Raw genomic sequence first — 20,458 nt, forward strand, 5'->3', positions numbered from 1 at the left:
AAATTATTTTTTAATTATCAGTAAGTAAATTTTTTTCATATCAACGGGAACTGGTTGGGAATTATAACGAACATGCGAAGCAAATGATGCAAACCTCAGTTAAATAAGCAAAAATAAATTTTTTTTTAAATCATGATCCTAATATCTAAACTTTGGTACACCTAGGGAATTATGTTAAAGGATTTCATGGGTCCAGTTGGCCTTCTTGTTTATCGGGTGACCACTGTGCAGGGGCAGAGGCAGTAAACCAGGCGCGTCAGGGCAGACTGCACAACTTAAACTGCAAGTACATGCCAAGGAAGGGAAAGAGGTGGTGGGGAAGGGCAGAACGGGCCAGAAAGAGACGGCGATAAGGAGGGCAAGTGAGAAAGCGAAAGGGGATCAGCAGAGGAATACCTGCATATGTGTGTGTTACTGCGAGAGAGCTGCTTACTTGCACTTACACTACCACTACTTACTTTTGCGCTCTCTTCGCGCTTTATTACATAACATCCTTGAACTTGAGCTGAGCTTGCCAGAGTTTCCTTTGTAAATGTTATATGTATATTCGTGCATGTTCTATTCTGGCAGTGGGACGCTCAGCTCCTTTCACCACATACATACATACATAAGTATGTACTTGTGTAGCTTTCTTCCGCTTCTGGGCCCCATTCTTCCCTTTTCTCTCACACTGGCTCGTTTCTTCTCTCTTCGCATCGGAAGCTTTCGGGCTTTTTAGCAGCGACGACGGCGACGGCTCTGCCATTTTCTGCTGTTCTGCCCGTTGGCATTGAAAGTGCGGCAGGCGAGCTGCCAACAACGCTCCATTCCCAGCAAATCCCCAATCGGAACCAGAAGAATTCTAAACACAACAACAAGTACTACATACAATACCTCAAAAAAGCCAGCAAACAATCCCTCTATTATTCGTTACCAATTAGACACGCAAATGACATCAACAGCGAAATTGAATTTGCCCAAAAACCAACCGAATCACATTGTGACAGCAACTAACAATGCAATAATTGCAAATGAATTGTGTTCAATTCTACGAGAAGTGCTTGTCAAATTAAAATTAAAAAAAAACCAAAAATGGTAATTTTGTTCAAAATAATTGAAATTAATTGAAAATGCATTCTAATGTGTGATACAAAAACCACGGAAATAAAAACGAAATATACAGAGCAGACTGGATTTGAGAATGCAAGTGAATTTCACAACTATTTTAAATACGTGCCCCAAACCAGTGAATTCTTACATAAAGAAGCAACAATACAAAAACCAATATTAAAGAAGTCTATGAAAACTAAACTTGAAAACTTGAAACGAAATCCAAAGGGACAGCAATTTAAAACCAACGGGGATCATAAAAGGTGAGTAAGAGACTAGTCCAAGTATTTTGAAGATTTCGTCAGCCAAACCTTAGGGAAATTGCACTTCCTATTATTATAACCAGCTTTTTAGATACAAAAAAATAATAAAGTAGGACCATCTCAGTTTATTTTTCATGTACTCTTCTGTTTTTATATCAATATCCCGAGCAGTCAGACCCCAATTAAAAATGTCAATGTATGCATATTCGTAATCCTTGCTGGAGCTTTTAAAGCTCCTTGGAGCTTTTCCCCAGGATCAAGGGATGAGGATCTCGTTAGCCCACCGAACCCTTGAAATTGTTTTTTTAACGTTTTGTTTTGCTTTGCTTCGGCTAGAAAAGCGTCGCAATAAAAACAGGAATCCGCAAAAAGCAAAAGTGAGTTGCAAACACAGATAAAAGTGCGCAGATACAGATACATTTTAGGGATGGGATACGAAAGGGGAGGAGAATAATGAATGAAAGAATGGCAGAGCAGAGAGAGCGAGCGAAGAGAGAGCCCGTTTGAAGGCCATTGCGGAGAGAGTCACATGTGCTTTTCGGGTTTTCGAGAGGTGTGTGGGGCAGTAGGGCAAAAGTGGAAGAAGACTGCCCAAAAGCAGGCCCAAGAAACAGGAACAGGAAGAATCGAAAAACTTGACGAAAGAGAGCGCTGAAGAGAGAGTGTTCGCTGGTAGATAGAGGCTCTGCCGGCGTCGACGCCGGCCGCGGCAGCGCTGCGGCAGAGGCGAGAACTTTCCATGGCAGACAAAAAAGCGGCGACATTAAACAGCGGCACCTTCAACCGATCACATTTGCCTTTGAACCGAGCTATTGAATAATTCATAAAATAATAAATACAAAACTAAACACTTTAAAATGTAATCAGAAAATACCAAAAAAGTTCGCACAAGGATTAAGGGCTACTTTCCCTAAAATATCCTGTCGGAAAAAAAGCTATCCAACCCCAGAAAAACCTAATAAAGTGCATGTTCGAAAAAAGAAAATTATCGGCAAACACAGACAAAAAAGAAATGTGGCAGAAAACAGCAGAATGTGAGTAAACTGAATTGCGTCGTAGTTAACATTTTTTGACGGCGTCATCAAAGGCATTCCGCCACCCCCGCCGCCTCCCATTCACCCACCGTTGTTGTGATTGCGGAAAATACAGTCAACAATTGCTAAAAGCTAAGTTTTACAAACAGGGGCGCGTCGAAAGGGGTAGAAAAAATTATAAACCTCCTAATGATGACTAATAAATAAAAAGTTTTCCAAATAATCTTTGCTAACTTAATTGATTTATAATATGATTTAAAGTCCTTAAAACGTTAGTAATCTAACTGTCCTAACATATAATACCAACTTGTTGGTCTCTATAAATCAAACCATTTGTAGAAGAAATACTCTTTAAAATACTACCCCTTCGATAAAATCCCACAGACTCCCCTGTTTGCAAAAATACACTCCCTCTCTTTCTCTCTTTCACACGCTCACAATGGTTCTCAATATGTTTTGGCCATCTCTCCCAATCATTTGTTTTTCTTGCCCGGAATTTGCAGAAATATCAAAACTTATTTATAACATAAACAACACAAATTAAGCCAACCAAAGAAAAATAATACATAATCGCGAAAAAAAAGCCACAGCAGCGGCGAAAATAAACAAAACAAATGCGAAAAAGCTTATAAACAGTTCCGTTTGTACATATACAAGACAAACACAAAAAAAAAGCAAGCGAAACCCATTCGGAATTTGGCCAAAGGGAATTATGATTCTCAAGAACTGATGATGGCTCTATTTGCGTGCGAATGTGTGTGTTGCCATTTTGTTTGTCAGCTTCCCAACTTGTTTATGACTTCACTCGGCACCAACAATTAGAAACTAATTTGCTGGCAATTGTCGCTAATGGAGAGTGCGAAATGCGAAGATTTGCTTTTAATATAAACAAATGAGAAAATGAAACTGGACTTCAAAGAAATTTGTAGGAAAGCCGTATTTTGTTAAATAAGTTTAAAAAATGATCTCAAATAATGGACCTCAGTTTAATACATTTTTTTAATCATCATCGAGAAACACAGAATATAATCAAAATATTTCAAAAACATTCGAAACTCTAAGATTTTTAATTTTACAATCTTCTAATTTAAAGTAATTTTGTTGCATTCCTTTGCTAAACTTGTTCCAGGAAATTATCAGATTGCAATTGCAAAGGTAAAACAAAGACGGTAATTAAAGCTGCTTTTCAGATCCGTCTTTGTTCTGTGCGATAGGTCTAAAGATCATGTATAGATCCCTTTATTAAACTCTGAATTGTATCCATCAATCTAATGGGCCATAAAAACTGTGTTTATTACTAAACCGTTTACAGAAATGCTGAGCATTCGGATAACTCTGTAGCTTTACGACCAGCGAGTCAGCCTGTTGATTTCCGATTGCATCACGTGTCATCAGCAGATCAGCGCTTCTATATTCTATATTGCCAACTAATGTACAGATGTTGTACGTATATGTGTGTGACTCAGATTATCTACTGACACACGATCGGCCGAGTGCGGTAAACAATTCTGTGAAATTGTAAACTGACGTTCGCCCAGAAAGGCAGCACTCAAAATACTGCTATGTGATGCAGTCAATCAAGATCCAAGTGCAATTTCCCGGCGTTCCCCCACCCACCAGTGGAAAACCACAGCAAAACCAACCTACACAATGCGATATTTTTGTGTTTTGTATCTGAACTTGACTCGGGTTTAGCTTTGCGTGCCGCTTTTGTTTGCACAAGATACGAGTTCATCGATGTGTGCATCTGCATACGTGTGGGTAAATGGGATTTCGAAATTCGTTTACGTAACTCTCGCCCCATCTCCGCACAGCCCACACTCATTTCGGAATTACGGAAGCTAGGATGGGTCTGTGGGGTTGGGCAGAAAAAGTCATCTTCACGGCTACACCGAAAGCAAATATATTCGAAATCGATCAACGTTTGGTATAAATTGATTAGGATTGATTGTGTATTAGATTGGATAGATTGTACTTTCTGTAACAAATATTTTATCATTTATTTCCATGTCTATAAATTATTTTTATATTTTTTTTTTTCTTATTCGAGTTGATCAATCTTGAACAACTTTAAAGACACTTAAAATAGAAATATATTAATATTTTAGTTCATTTTGCTTAATAAGACAATACTAATTAAAGATTGTTTTGAACCATGGCGTATACGTAATTTAAGTCAAATGTGTTAAAAACGGAAAAGTATGATCTATTTGTGAAATATGTGTTATCACCTAATTTAAAAAAGAATCAGATTGAGCCGAGCTATTGTCAACAGTTGTGATTGGGTAGTTATTGAACTAAAAACTAAAGTTTTAGAGGAAAAGAAGCCCAGGGAAGAACCATTTTGTGATAAAAGTTATCAAGTTTCAGGGGAATTCCGATTCCAAGAGATTCTTTTTTCTAGGAAAATCATTCATTTGAGGGGTTTTCTTTCTGTGCACCCTTTTAATTGCCCAGTGGCGTCATTTGAGAGTGTATAGATGTGGCATTTGGGGATGTTCATAGAAGAGGTGATGTTTTTTGGGGGGCGGTACTGAACCGGACAGTCCAAATAGGGTTAGAGGAAGATGATGACTCGGCCCAGGTGTTCGCCATATTACGTATGCATCGCGTAAGCTGCATTTTAAAATGGGCAACGGAAGGAGAACGAGGGAAAGAAGAAGAGAGGCAGGGCAAAGCGAAGCAATGAGAGAGCGGCACACAGAAAGCTCTGCCGACGTCGACAGAGGCGTCAGCATCGCGTGCTTACCGTTCGTTCAGTGTGTCGCTCTCTCCTCTCTGCCTCGGTGTGCGTGCGTGTGTGTGTTTCAAGTTCAAGGTTAAGATACTAGTTGTACATACAGCACTTGAGCGACGAGTGCGAGCGAGCTGGCAACACGTAGTTGCCATAGTGCTGTGCTGTACCCATGTGCATTTGTGTGTGGCAAACCAGTTTGGCACGTTTCACTGCGAGAAAGAGACGCCTACACGTGCGGCGGCAAACAAAGAGGAAGCAAAGACAGCACAAGCACAAAAGGCAAAAAGCAGAAGCACCAAACACACAGCGAAAGGAAGGGAAAGGCGAAAAGCACGAAGAGTAAACCAGAAAGTGGCGGCGGCAAACATTCTCTGGCAAAGGAATAAAACGCGAGCAAACATCATGCGCTCTCTGTCACTCTACACAGAAAGAAAAATAAATGATATGAGGATCGATTTAAGGATCACACATATTGAAAAACAATATTAAGGAATCACTTTAAAAATCAAAGAGCTTTAAATTGAATAAAGGGTATTTACATATTTACCATAGGCAATCAAATGAAACAACAAATTCCAATATCTTTTTTTAGCATTTGATAAAGAGCTGTTTTTTTTGGTGTAGTTGATAAAGCTGATTCTCGGCGCTCGCTTTGCGACACTTATTCGCACTTATTATTGCTCTATGCGTTTTGCCTCTCAGTTTTATTATCTTTCACTCACACACGTACACACACGCGATACACCCGTGGAGCTTTAATTGAATTGATGTTGATGATTACGCTGAGTGGCGACTGCAATCACCTCACCCCCCTTTTCCATGCCTTTCCCTGCCCCTACCCCACCCACCCCCTTTCGACCTGTCTGACTACCTGCCAAAGCCAAACGAGAATTTCTGTTGGCCATTTAATTAATCGCCAGCGTGTTCTTACTTAATGGACTCGTAGCTCAACAGTAAACACAGCAAAAAAAAGCTGGAACATCGATCCCCAAAACCTCGCAATTGACTCCACACACAGCAAGAAAATTTCCGCTCTTCCGGGGGAGTAATTAACTGGGCGTAATCAAAAATTGTATTTATTTGCTATAGCGACCTCTAAAGATAAGTTGATGTAACAGTACTAAAACTAGAGAAATTGCTACAACTAATTCTAGCTGCCCCCTTGGCACATAAATAGCACATAAAACGAAATTCCATTTTGCATAGCTGCGAGTTCGTTGCACCAGCAGTGCAATAGGCAATATGCAGTGTACAATGCACTCGAGAAGACCTTGAGTGGGCGGAGGAGCGGCGATTGGCGAACTTAGAAAATAAAATTATATTTCCCCACTATTTATGCAACAGGGTGAATCACTCTGAATAGCAGGGGAATCGAATGCTTTAGGTTTGGAAATTAGTTAAGATACAACCAATAAAATAACATTAAAAATGGTTCAGAACTTATGACTATTTTTCATGGCATTTTTCTATTTTATGATTTTAATCTGATTAGTTTCTAGAAAAAATGCGAGGGACTAGGTGCTAAATGTATTTTAATAAATCTAAAAAAAAGTATATTTTCAAATTATGTAAAAGACAATCCCATTTGTATTCTAGAAAAAATGTTCCTCATACTATAGTATCCAAAACATTCTTTGTCTTAGACAATAGATCTCTATATAATACCCAATAATTCCCCTTAAAGAAATTCCCAGTGTGGTGTGTCCAAATTCCAACGAAAATTGCGCCCTCATAAAATGTGCAAACGAATGGCAAACCGAAATGTTTGTTTATAGACGGACCAATGGCCAGCGCTTTTCATATGCTGCGGAATCGATAATGTTAGCCTGCATTTTATCGATGGTCTTCTAAACAAAAAAATCTCTTTGTTTGTTTATTTTTAGGGTGGTGAGCTGCGTCAGCATGGAAATTTAATTAGCGACAGTTCAGTTCAGCTGAGCAGCGTTAAGTCGACAGGATTGCCACGCCCCCCGCAACCACCCATCGAAAGGAGGTGGGAGGTAAATGGAAAGGGGTGGTGCGATTTCGTTGATTTTTGCATGACGACAGCAAAAAGCGAAAAGGCGGAACAACAATCGAAATGCAACTGCACGAGAGTGTGGGTGTGCGAGCGAGGCAGCCTGTATGAAGCAGACATGCGCTCTCTCTCGGCGCAGCGACTTGAACTTGAAAACTTTTTACTGCCGGCAAACCAGAGAGCGGAGAGAGAAAGGTATGTATGTGAGTGTTGTGTTTGCCATTGATTAAGTTAAACAAAAACAAAATCAGAGCAGAGCGCAAGCTTCGCGCTCGCAGCTTTTGTTTTTCGCGAGAGCGAGAGAGCAGCTTTTGCGTGGGCGGCTTAAGGCAGCGCAGTCGGCGTCGCTGCCGGCGTCGGCCAACTGTTTGCTGTTTTGTTGTAGGCACATACTGTTGCATACTTAGGGGGATAGGAAGTGGAAAGCGGGTGAAAAGCGGTTGAAAAGCGGGGCTGGAAAGCGGGAAAAGGGCAGTGGAAGGCGGGCGCGACCTCCACCTGTGCGAGCCCAGCTGCAGCTTCCCTTTTGGCCAAGTTTATTCGGTGACGAGCGGGCGGCCGATGAGGTCAGCATCACGCATACGCCTAGTTATCCCCCGTATCCCGTATTCAGTGTGTTCGTGTGTGTGTGTGTGCGGTTCGTTCCAAGTTCATTTTAAAGGCGCGTCGCCCTAATGGCAAAATCAGGTGTGGTGTGGAGAATTGATTAGCACAGCCCAAAAATAGGAGAGAAAACACAAACAATATGGTGGGCGATGCGGTGTGTGTGTACTTACATAAAACTCAACTCAAGTGACGCACGCCAGCATATGGCAATTAAATTTGAATAATTAAGCAGCTAAAAACGACACGAACCGAACTCTCTTCCACACACACACACACACTCGCATAATCGCAGTGTGTGCCATATGCAACACTCGTTGTTGTTGTTGTTATCTTGCACCTTGACCTTTCCACACCCATGCAGCAGTACGCGTGGGCAGCACTTGGATACACACGCCCCTTTTCGGGGATTGAGGGGGGAAATACCATGTTCATATACTCGTCTATATAGAGCAACCCACAAGTCGGCTGGCAGCTGTTTGGAGCCGAATCCTAAAACCCACGGAGACGAGATGCACGCCAAAAACACTTCGGTTATCCCACTGAAAAGAGGTCCAGTTGGACCAGCGAAAGGATTCGTCACAGATGGCACAAGTGCCATAAATTAAATATCAAGAAAAGTTCAGGAAATAACACAGTTCAAGCGGTGCAAGGGATATTTATTAAATCAATTATTTAAAGTAAAGAATATTAAAGAAAATAACAAAACTGAAATAGTGCATATACGTTAAAAAAATCCTTTATGAACTTAGTAAATCCGTTTACTTAAAAAATACATATGGAAATTAGAATGGATCGACAAATATTATTAAACCTTGTCAAATAAATTTAATTTTAGAATTTAAATTTCGAACTTCGTAATGCACTTGGAAAGCCATTGCTTTCGATTGTGAAATTAAAATATTAGCTCATAAAATAAAAATAGTTAACTACCTATTTATTTCGTTCAGAGCCTTAATGTTCTTTAAATTTAAAATATATAAAACATTTTTATAGAGGCTTGTTAAAGGAACTAGAAGCTAGTTAAGAACCATATATTCGGTATTTGGATATAAAAGTGAAAAAGTTCAAAAACAATGCTATAAAAAAATCTCTAAAAAATACGAATTAAAAAACGAAAATTGTGCTGAAAAGTGAAAAAAGGAAAAGGTTTACTAATAAAAGTGCAGCGAAATAAAACTCTTGTGGAAACTTCACCTGCAGCTTGGGGAAAGGAAAAGCGAGAAAAGTGGTTTGTGTCCCTGCTGAGCTTTTCGCGAAAAGCAAAATTTCCATATGCAACTGCCATTGGGATACACCCTGTGCTCGCTTTGAATAAATTGCAAGCAAGTGAACACAGCTGGTGGTATCCAGTGGCCGTTCGGCATCCTTGCAGCTCCAGAAACACCGAGGATAACTACCCCACCATTCGAGTCTTCAGCACCTGGGTAAGTCGCTCTTCAGATCTACCAGTTTCCTGCTCAGGACAATACCATTTGTTTTGCAAGTCCAATTTATCAATAATTTTCATTTCGTTTACTTGTTTCTTACATTCCGTTTATGAACCTAATTTTGCCATACTAAAATGATGTTCTCTTAGCCATAAGCTTCAGTTCGATTCAACAAAGTATTCATTTCTCCCCCAAGAGAAAAAGAAAACAATGAAAAGAGATAAATTGGAATTTGAATAAAATAATCTTAAGACTTAAGAATCGTTTAAGAAAATAATCAGTGAGAAGACAAAAATTGCATATGATTATATTCAGCATTTTCTTGTTACACATTCAGAATAATTATTATTTCGCTTTTCGTTTGGCTTTGGTTTTCCGCTTGCTCCGATTTTCATTTTAATTTAAATGTATTTTAACCATCCCCCCCACCCACACGCACATCGAGGGGGGAGGGGCTTTTGAGGCTTTGGGTCTTTGAGGTGCGATGATAGGCGCATCGAATGCAACGCTCTGAAAACTCTTAAAATCATTAATTATGCCCCACACAAAAAGCAACCCGTCCGTAGTAATGAGTGAAATTTCTGCAATCAGCTTTAGAAATCGCTGGCATAAACAATTAAAAAAGATGTTCATGCTGCAAATTGATTTTGTTTGTGATTTATACTATCGCATATATCTATTTTCGACCGATTTTCTGTGTTTTTGTGATTTTCGGATTTTCCGTTTTCACCCAGTCGCGTGCACTTGCTGCAAAACGAAAGCCATTTGGCATTTTCTATTTTCGTTTCGCTTCGGCTTTTTGGCTCACACAGTAGCACCAGTACTAGATGCGATGCGATGCGATTTGAGTTGGCCAAGAGTTCTTGGTCCGAAGAACTGCAGCAGCTGTGCAAAGGCAACTTGGTGACATTATTTCGACATTTGCCTGCTCGCGGCTGCAGCCACTTTTGTCACTTTTGCATTTCAAATGACCGTCAATTATCCTTTGTCGACACTCCCCTTTGTCTTTGCCAGTTCTCTTTCTCCCTGAGGTCAAGGAAAACGAAATTGATTTTCTGCCCGAGCGAATTTCTCCTTTCTCCCCCGTGTTTTATACTATATGTGGTATGTGGTATATGGTATATCGTATGGTACGTGTGCATTTAAGAGTCTCTTTCTTCTTGCTCCTTATGCAATCGTTCTGGGTTCTGTCACTGCCATGATGTCTTCTGTTCGAATTGCAGTGTAAAATCAATTTTTGCCCCGGGGCTAGCCAAACAATTATCATCTGGAGGGTAATTAAAACCATAGACACAGAGTGTGCATTGTGTTCGCCGCAGTTTCGCCTCTCGGTGACCTCATGACAAGTTTTATGATGAAATTAGCTGCGATTGAAGTGCTCGCATATAAAACGCCATCAAATTCAATAAAAACTCGCACTCAAATAATAGACATTGGCTAAGCGTTACGGCTTACGCAATCGAGGGATATAGAAATCAAGCTTTCGTTGTTTTATCATCGGAAATAACAAGTTTACGGGGCGGCAAATTAAGTCATTAATCGATGGGGAACGATTAAAGTTAAGTACTTTTTTGAAGCCATCCCATTTATCTAATGAAATAAAACTGAACTGCAGTTTTAACTTTTATTTGTTAGCCGAAAAGACAGAAAATTCCAAATTAAATATTAAATTGAATATTTTTTATGATTCTAACAGTTTTCAATTATCTAACCTAAATCAAGATTTTAAAACAATCTAATATTTGTTGGTTGTACAGTTTAAAAACGCTTAAATTTAATTGCTGGGGTTTATTTTATAAATAATTTTTTTTTAATTTTACTTTATAATATCCAACCTCATAAATCGTTCAATTTTTGTGATATTTTGAACAGACTCTTATGATTCAAAGTTTTACAAACTTATCATGTAGTTTCCATGCACTTTTAGTGCAAATTCGACTGTTTGTCGCCGCACTTGAAATCATTTATCGCCCAAGATCGTGTGCCAGCTCTCGTTTTATCGAATTAATATTGTAATGACAGTTGGGCCACCAATCACATGGAATGCCTCGGGTCGTGCATGACGAGATTAACAATTCCGATAGCAGCTGTTGGCCTCAGGCGGAACAATCGCGGTGGAAAAGCGGAATTTTCAATTTAAGGTTGACCTTAGAACAAAATTTGATCGATAATTTCGCATAATTGTGGAATCTCTCTCGCAAAAAAAATGAGAAAAAAACTGTGACACATGCACACGGACACAAGCGCACACACAGAAACATCACCTTGAACATTAAACTGCAACTGTGCGAGCGAGAGAGAGAGGGAGCAGAATAGATAAAGAGAACTAGATAGTTTTTGTTTGCGTCATGTGCAACTGCAAAAGCTTTTCGTTTCCGCTGTGCGTATACTTGATTTCTGTGTGTGTGAGTGGGAGGAGAGAGCTTTAACCGAGAGAGAGAGAGAGAGAGAGGGAGCTTTATTGTAGCGCCCGAGCGTCTTCGCTTTTTTTGAACGAGCCGAGCAGCTGACAGTTGCGCTTCAGCATTAGAGCAACGTAGTTTAACTTTTTAGTTTATAGTTTTTAGCCGCGAAATAAAAAGTCGGTGTGTGTGTTTGTGTGCTGTGTGTTGTGGCAGCTGCATTTGCAGCGAGAGACAGAAATACATTTTGTTCAAAAAAATTCCGCCCTGCATTTAGTATATTTCACCTTAGAGCGTCTTTGCCACACACACATAGCACACACACGCACACACACACACACTGGCGCACGAGCGACAGACACACACGTGGCCATCAAAACGGTATCGGTTCGCGTCGCGTTTGGCCTAAAATTGAAACAGTTTTCCTTTTACAACAACGGCGAAAGGCAGAACGAAGAAAAGCCAAAAACGCAGCTGCAGTCGCCGTCGACGTCGCCGTCGCTGCACTCGGCGACGTCCGTTTTTCAGTTGGCCAATTGCCGTTGGCCAGCTTCAGTGTTCATTTCCCCATCGAGTCGGCAACAACGAGCGGAAGTCGCAGGGGCGCAGCCAGCAGTCGTCGGACAGTCGATCGATCCACGGAGAACAGCTGATTAACTGCGTTTACCCCCCAGCCATCCATCCATCTAGTGATTTTGTACCCCCACGGATTGCATAAACTCGAAACTCAAAAAACCACAACACAACACAAACTAAATCCCAACTAAATCCCAAGCAGAGTCTTTTTCGGTGGCGTATACGTAATATCAGTCGACTAGCTGCACATCTGCCATTGCAATTGCAATTCGCTGGGCATTATGCAATGGCACAACAGAGAGACACCCTGTAATTGGCAAGCAGCAACAAAAACAACTAAAAACAATGGCCGTGCAATGCACATTTTCGCTCACTCACACCAAGTAACTTTAAGTGTCTAGTCGGGCAATTTGTTTAAAACAATCAGCGGCCTTTTCCCTCTCTCTCCCTGTCTCCCTGTCTCTCTCACTCGCATTCGCCACAGCGGCAGTTTTAAATTTAGTATCGCTGCATTCGCTTGTAACCCAAATTTCTTCTTATTTTTTTTTTTTGTTGCATTTGCTGTCATCTTATATAAGAGAGATGCTAGAAAACAAAGCCCCCGGTTTAATTGTGGAAATAAGCCAAGTGAAATCTCCAATTAAAGCCTCGATTTCGGCGACTTGAAAGCGAAAGATACTAAGATACTCAGGCGAGGGCAATTAAATCGGAGGCACTTGCAATCCGAGAGCAACAACTCACACTCGGCCACTTGACCTTGCACGGTTTCGCCATGCGAGCACACAGTACGTATACGTAATGTGCTCGTGTGAGTGGGCAAATTGCAATATTTTGTGTAAAAATAACGAACCGACTTTTACATAAGGCCATCGGTACATAGTAAAAAAAAACACACAGTCACACTCACACCATTCACCTGCCTGAGTGGGCGTGTGGGTGGGTGTTATGAGGTCGATTTTTGTTGTTTCTCCCCCCACTCGCGTGGGTGGATGACTGAAAAATGCATTTGACACAGAAAACAGGCGTGCAAACACAAACAGATATCGAAAAGCAGATATTTCCAAAGCCCATGCAAATTCAAAGCGAACAGAAGCGATGAAGAAACGGCTTATCTTGACCAGAGAAATACGAAAATATCTCAGTGATTCATGGCGAAAATCCCCGTTGATTGATTTGATGTCAAGATGGCATAGAAAAACCAGTTTAAATCTGAGACAAAATCTAACGAAAAGTTTTAATTTGAAATTCTCCTTTCGAAATAAGTAATAAAAATGTCTGCTTCGGACTTTGCAGTCTGTTATTCGTTATAAACACAGCCAGCAGCATTTATAAATAGGAATATACCTTGTTTTTTATAAACATTTGCCCAGAATGCCGCGGATTCTTGTTGAATTAGCATTTGGATTTTGGACTTTAACTGATATCAGCAGCCGGCAGCAGACAGAAGTTGTCATCGCTATAGACCCCCTAATAAACATATATATAATATAATGACATCATTGCTTGCGGTATTCTGCGATGGATCATTGGCCACATATATAGTTAGTCAGTTGCGACTCCTAATTTGTCAGTCCACCAGACTAGAATGATTAGCACATGATGATAAGACAGGTCTAGCATTGCATTGCGTATTTGTTTAGAACTCAAACTCAAAAAAACCCCAAATGAATCACGTGTTGTTTAGTCATTTGCACCTAGATATTTCAAAGTTTCAAAATACGTATTTCTTTAAATGAAATATATGCGGATTGTGAAATGTTTGGCTGCCTTTTGGCCAACAAACGCGACCTTCAGCCCGGACCGCAAGGTCGAATGCAGCAGCCTGCAAACTACTCCGCATGGAGGTCGATCTGCCACCCCATCGCACTTTGCTCTATGGCAGTTATGTAAAAGGGAAATTGGGTCAGTGTTATGACCCAGTTTCCACGGAAGGAGGAGAAGAAGGGTAGCCAAACTCCCCCTCCAAGTTGCAGTTTGATTAGTTTGAAATGGGCTTTTTGGCACCTCCGATAATTACAATTGGATGGGCTTCGTGACGCCGATTATTGATTTTTGTAGTCAGGCCGGGCCGTCAGCTTACTTATATTGTTGTATATGCTCGCATATAGTATAGCCAACCTAGATAACTTTGGGCTGGCCCAGGAGTAGGGGTATATCTTTCGGATACACGGCACCATCCATGGCCTGGCTGCAGTCGTGAGCTTAGCCAAGGAGCCAAAAATAAAAATTCTCTTTGGCTCCGGGCCAAATGCAGTGCACATTGGCAAGGATTTGGATTGGAGGGTGTGGATTGGAGGGCGGTTCATTTGCAGGCTAAAATGAAAAGTGAAATGTTGCCATGCCACAAAACAGAGAGAGAGAGAGAGGGAGAGAAAAAGAACAGCAGCAGCAGAGAAATTTATCTATATTTATTTGCCAGAATGCTGACATTTATTAGTTTTCCCGTTGAATTAAGTCGAATGGTGGCTCTATAAATATGGCTAAAATGCAGCAGGATGACAAATTTATGGCCGACTGCATAACTCATCTATTACCCACTCGACCACCTCCCCCTCCCCCTTGCCACCCCTTTTGTGTTGCAAATTCAATGCACACTTGTGTGTCATTTCGCCTGCCACTTATTACATCACCGAGAAGGCAAAAGACACGGCACGTTGTTATACGATAGACACCACCACTGCTTAAGGCTTATAGCCTATAGGCTATAGCCCATAGCCTATAACGATTTGGGTCAACCTGAGCCTGCCAACAAATCTTCCTCGCCACACAAACACGCGCCCTCGTAGACACGGCTTTTGGTTTTATCGATGTCTTTTCGGCCAAGTCACAGTTCGTTTGTTGTTCTTGGCAAAACAGTTTAAACTTTGATGCATTGAGTCGTCAGTTATTCAAAGAAAGTTGTCCAAAGTATCTGCATTATTTAACTGTGGTTCCCAGAAGGAAAATATGCGTTCTAAAAATGTATTCCTTTAAAGTAAAATCTTTTTAAAAATTTTGCCTAACTTTATTATTGTTTTGGTCTCGGACCTTTCCCTATTTTCGCTAGTTTTTCTTTCATACGCACGCAGCGCTGATCATAATGATCTTTCACTAGGTATCACGCCTCAAACGCATGACTCAGTTCAGTTCGCTTTGTTCTTTTTTAATTTTAGACAAAATTGCCATAAAACCAAAAGCAAAAGAGCAAAAAACTGTATGCTTGAACAGCGTTCGTCATTAGTTAGCTGCGTCAATTGTGGGCTCTGTTATTTATAAATGCCGCTGGGGCAGCCACGTAAATGGTGACGGAAAGCGAGATAAGTTGATGGAATTTCTTACTTCCAGCTAATCGTGGCCACATTTCCATATCGCTCTGTTGCCAGGCAAACAGACCATTTCCGAAACAAACTGACAAAGAACGCCCAAAAAGAAATCATTCACGAAAAATTGTATAAATTGTGGCCAGCCAGACAAGGGCTTCCTATTTTTTTGTTTTTTTGGTTTTTAACTGTCTGGCAGTTGTTGTTTCGCGTCTGCAGATAAAGAATCGAATAGCAAACATTCCGCGTCTTGCGATTACGTATACGCAGCGTACACCGAGCGATAGGTTTTTCCTCCTTGATGTATGGATGTATGGATGTATCTGTATCTGTAACTGAGTCAGTCGAGTGTGTATTTAGCAGAATCAGCGTGCGTGTTTTTTAGTTTGTGCGGCTGATCATGCGACCCACCGAATTGAAAGGCCGGGGGAACGCTAATTCCATTTGATACCCTTCATTGTGGTATTTCTAATTTTAAAGTCAATATGTTTTAAAAGAACATATAAAAGAAATAATAATATTTTGTTTACCCTCGGGTAATGGAAAGTTTTTATTTAGAAAATTAAAAAAATTCACGCTTTAGTTTATTTTGGTATAGATTTTATGAATAAAATTTTTTCTTGGAAAAATATTTAATAGTCGTCTAGAAAAACAATAGCACCGATTTTCGGCGTTTACTCACAAATTGTTTTTCCACCTTTTTCTTTCGACTCTTGCAATTCTTTTTTGGCCAAGTCAAACAGTAATTTATTTAAGTAGCGTTATGGCCCTCTACTTCGGTTTGGTAACACTTCGGGTCACTTCCGGTGACGACAACTTCTTTGAAACTCTGTTTGCTGCGGCAGTGGCAGCTTTTATGACCCAGATAAAAGTAAACGTGTTGGAGGAACCAACCGGGGGGGAACTGAGCTAGCGAGGGGCCAATGGTTCATGAAGTGCTAATGAAAAATGCTCAGCATTTGCCTAATGAAATTATAACTGAGCCACTAAGTGGGCCATAAAGAGGAGAAGCGCACAGCTTAGGGGAATGGGCGAGAATGGGTGGAATGAGAGTGGAGGGAAGGTGTTTTGGGGCATTTTAGAAATTTTTCATTCAACTGCCAGGTCGACCATGTAACCCATTTAACGCACATGGAAGCGAACGAAACGATTTGACGGGCAGGCACATGGAGGCGCATTTTGTTTCTTTATTCAGTTAACGCTTTTTAAGCTCATGAGCTAGCTTTTCATTTATCAATACACCACACCACACACTTGCGCACACAGCGACACAAATGAACAATAATTTATTTAATTGCCCGAGCTCTTGTTCTTTCGAAATTGGAACACATAGAACACTCACACATACTGTGTTTATACGATGCCGAATTCACGCTATCATTTCACGCTTTCGGCCGATTCGTGCTTGTATAAACGCCATTTCGTGAATTCGGCAACACACGAAAGTTGACTATGATTTCAGCCCAAAAGCGTGATTTGGTGATATGCAATCTGGTAACTCTGTAAAAAATGAGCGACGTTGCCAGATAGCTAGAAATTGATTGCCCTTTATAGGCTATTTCTCTAATCAGTGATATTAAAAATTAGATATTTTTACCGGTCCGGCATCCCTATCAGCTGAGAGTGAATAAAAGCATGAATTCTCGTCTGTCGTATAAACAGCGGCTATTTCTTTTTCGCGCTTTCAAGAAATCGCGATTGCTATCGTATAAACATAGTAACACACACTCACTCGCATTCGGTTGGCTGGCACGCGATTAAAGACTAAATGGTTACACACATTATGAATTTTACAAGCTAAAACTGTTTATTATCTGCCAGATATTCCACTCTATATGTGTGCATTTAGATGACACATCGCGTATACGCAGTGTGTTCACAGTCATGTTTGCAGTTGCGAAATTTCAATTGTGCGCTGCTCCACTCGAGATTCATTGGTTATGGATTTTATTCTACAATCATTGTTAGCATTGGTCTTGTTCCTCCACTTCTTGCCTTTGTTTGTTTCGAGCCCATGGGCCTGCTCAATGTTTTGGCCTCGTTTTTGGATTTATTTTGTGCCTATGCGCCACACCTTTCGCGAGTCAGTCGAAAAAGCAGCCAAGCAAGTCGAAATTGAAGGCTGCATTGGCCAAACTGCGCCTATACGCCAGAATAGAAATGAATCTCTGCTCCAGAAAGCATTGGGCACTGTAGAATTCGGCACTGGATTACTTCGTTTGAGCAATCAGCTTATAATCGCCCTGCTTATCTTATCGCCCCCTTGGGAAAGTGGGGTGCCGGTTTCATTCAGTTTCCGCCTAGCTTTACCAGCTTACATTGCGCTGACTGATGGGCTGTAGCATAAATCGAAAAATAAAAAAACACAAAACCCAGGCCGAATGACATTCGGTGACACACAAACGACTTGTATAACCGATCGGCGATCGGCAATCAGCGATCCGCATCGACCCACTTCGAACACACACCCCGAGCACACCTACCACCTATATCGAGACCTGATTCAAGCTGATTAAGGCCCATCCACTATCAGCTGCGCACCTTGGCACCTGCGACTCCTTATCACCTGTTCGGGGATCGGGTTCTTGGCTCATGGTTCATTGTACTCGGTCTCATTCCCGTTCCCGCTTCCACTTCACTTTTCGTTCTGCATGCGTTTGAGCTTTGTTTGTTGCTTTTTGGAGTTACCACCTTCGTTTTCGGTTTCCTCGTCTCGTTTCTCGTCATTTCCAATCCAGTATTAGCCACCAGAAGATCGATCGACTGTTTGAATAGCTGCCAAACGCGACGCCGTGCCGAACATAATTTTAGTTTTTGTTTCAGTTTAAAAACAATATATATTAATACCTATAAATGATAAAACGATAATGCATCCTCTGAAGGTTTTGGGCTGCGTGTCAGGAGTGCATTTGCACTGAAATATTCTGAAGCATGTAAATGCACTATCTGGTACGACATTCCAGAACGTACAATCTTCCCGAATGCAAGAAAATGCGAATAATAAATGAAATATGCAATTTTTGTGATAGTGTGACAAACGATTTCTCAAAACTGATTTTAAAACCAAAATAGAAATAAATAAGTTTACTTTTTAAGCTAAATAATTGTAAGACACTGATTTATAAATAAAGAATTAAATAAAATATGATTGCGAATATCTTCTATGAAGAGTTTCCACTGTATATGTATGATGTGGTTTTATTTGCTTCGCCAGGGGAACTTTGCATGCTAAGGGCAGCCCCAGTAATGAACTGTATGGAAAGGCACGGAGATGAAACCTTCGGCAACAAGGTTTCCTAGCCACGACATCGTTGAGCTCACGGTGACCTTGGGCACTCCGACTCTAATTGGCTCAATTATAGTGATTGCAATTGTGCCACTAAGGTCTTTGACTACCAACTAAACTTGGCTTGTAAATAAAATAATAAAAGGCGAAGGAATTTGGGTCAAGCTGGGGTGGACCTTAAAAATCATAGGGTAACATTTAGAACTCCAAACTTATTTCCCCAAAAAACAGTTTGATTTTAAAACTAAAGGCTAACATTGCATATTTTACAGCGCTATGGTTCTGCCACGCCCCCGCCGACGCCCCCCAAAAGAGCTTTCGACGACACGCAACGTAGCATAAAAAGCAGCATATCGGGAAATCCCCCCAAATGCCCCCCAAACCACAACATTGGCCAGAAGGTGGCGCTCGTTGCGTCAAAAAGCTCGACCAACTGAAGTTTCTTCAAAATGGTGAGGTAAAATCGATTTCGGTTTCTGTACAAAATATTTAAAAATAACCGTTCCCCCATGTGTTTCGTCCAACCATCAATCATCAAGATCCCGAACGAATTGACCAAATTAGTGCCATCCACAATCAAGAAACCTCAATTGGCTATGCGCTTTGGCAGTGTGGTTAGCTGGTTGTGTAGCCAATTATTGCCGTTGACAATTCACAGCCACTATCTTCACTGCCGCCGCGACAAGCTAATGCAACGATAATGGTGTTGAGGAGAAGGTGGAGGGACTTTGCAATCACAACGGAAGGACATATCCTGGACCCTATCTACAGAAGAGCTTTTAATTCAACTAAATCATGGCACAGCACTACTCCAAACACCACTTGAATTTGGCTTCAGTCTCGATAAAAATGACAGAGAGAAGAAAGTGAGCTGTCGTTCATAAGCAAAATCAACTAGATAATGGTTCACATAGACAGTAGCTAGCACTAATAGTAAGCATTAAAATAAAATTTGATTATTATCGGCTTTTAGTTGTAGCTAAATAAATATTATAGATCCGCCAGATACCTCACTGCTTTAAACCAATCCAAAATGATTTTCTGGGTCATCCTTGGAAAATGATCACCACTACAAAGAAGAGGATCTACGTTACATTTGACAATAAAAATTCAAATAAATTCGCACGTCTTTAGTTTGATGGTTTGTTTTGTTTTATATATATAAATTTTAAATTAATAAAATTTACTTGCTATATTTCTATTCTTTATAAGTTCATCTTCATATAAATAATAAATTTAAATCGCACATGTTTTCTCATTATATTTATATTATTACGTTTATGTTTTTTATGCAGTTTTCTTTTTGTTGGATTTTTTGTATTTATTTAATTTGAATTACACAACATTATTTAGATTTATCTTTATCGGTACCGTTATCGTTATCATTATCTCCTTCTTTAATGTATGTTAAAATGTGTTGTTTGCTTTCCTTACATATTATTGACACTGTTCTTCCAAATAAGAGAGAAGAACTGTTCTGTTTTGCTTCTTGCTGTTCGTTCTTAGATGGATTATGGTGGCTTTACATTGTATTTATATTCCTTAGTTGGGGCTTCTATTATGGATTCATTCAGATGATTCGCATTTCTCGATGATTGTGTTTAATGCTCTCGACACTGCACGTTAATTGCATTAAATAATTTAAGAGTATTCAATAGAGGACTAAGTTAGTATACGCTTTGTAGGTTTGGCGAAGTAAATTATATATTTATAAAACAAAAT

The 20,458-nt window shown here is 40.3% G+C and overlaps 1 long non-coding RNA gene across 2 annotated transcripts; it reads left to right on the forward strand.

Annotated features, from left to right (window-relative positions):
* The first annotated feature begins 702 nt into the window (after nt 1-702).
* On the forward strand, nt 703-20,046 carry LOC138913691 (uncharacterized). 2 transcript variants are annotated; one of them, XR_011419498.1, is made up of 4 exons: nt 703-1,352; nt 7,007-7,335; nt 19,009-19,193; nt 19,276-20,046. It is a non-coding gene; the product is annotated as an uncharacterized lncRNA (long non-coding RNA). The 2 variants fall into 2 exon arrangements; XR_011419499.1 differs by lacking the exon at nt 703-1,352 and adding an exon at nt 1,368-2,386.
* The last annotated feature ends 412 nt before the right edge of the window (nt 20,047-20,458 follow it).

The sequence above is a fragment of the Drosophila takahashii genome, chromosome 3R, assembly GCF_030179915.1.
Source record: "Drosophila takahashii strain IR98-3 E-12201 chromosome 3R, DtakHiC1v2, whole genome shotgun sequence".
In the NCBI taxonomy this organism is placed as follows: Eukaryota; Metazoa; Arthropoda; class Insecta; order Diptera; family Drosophilidae; genus Drosophila; species Drosophila takahashii.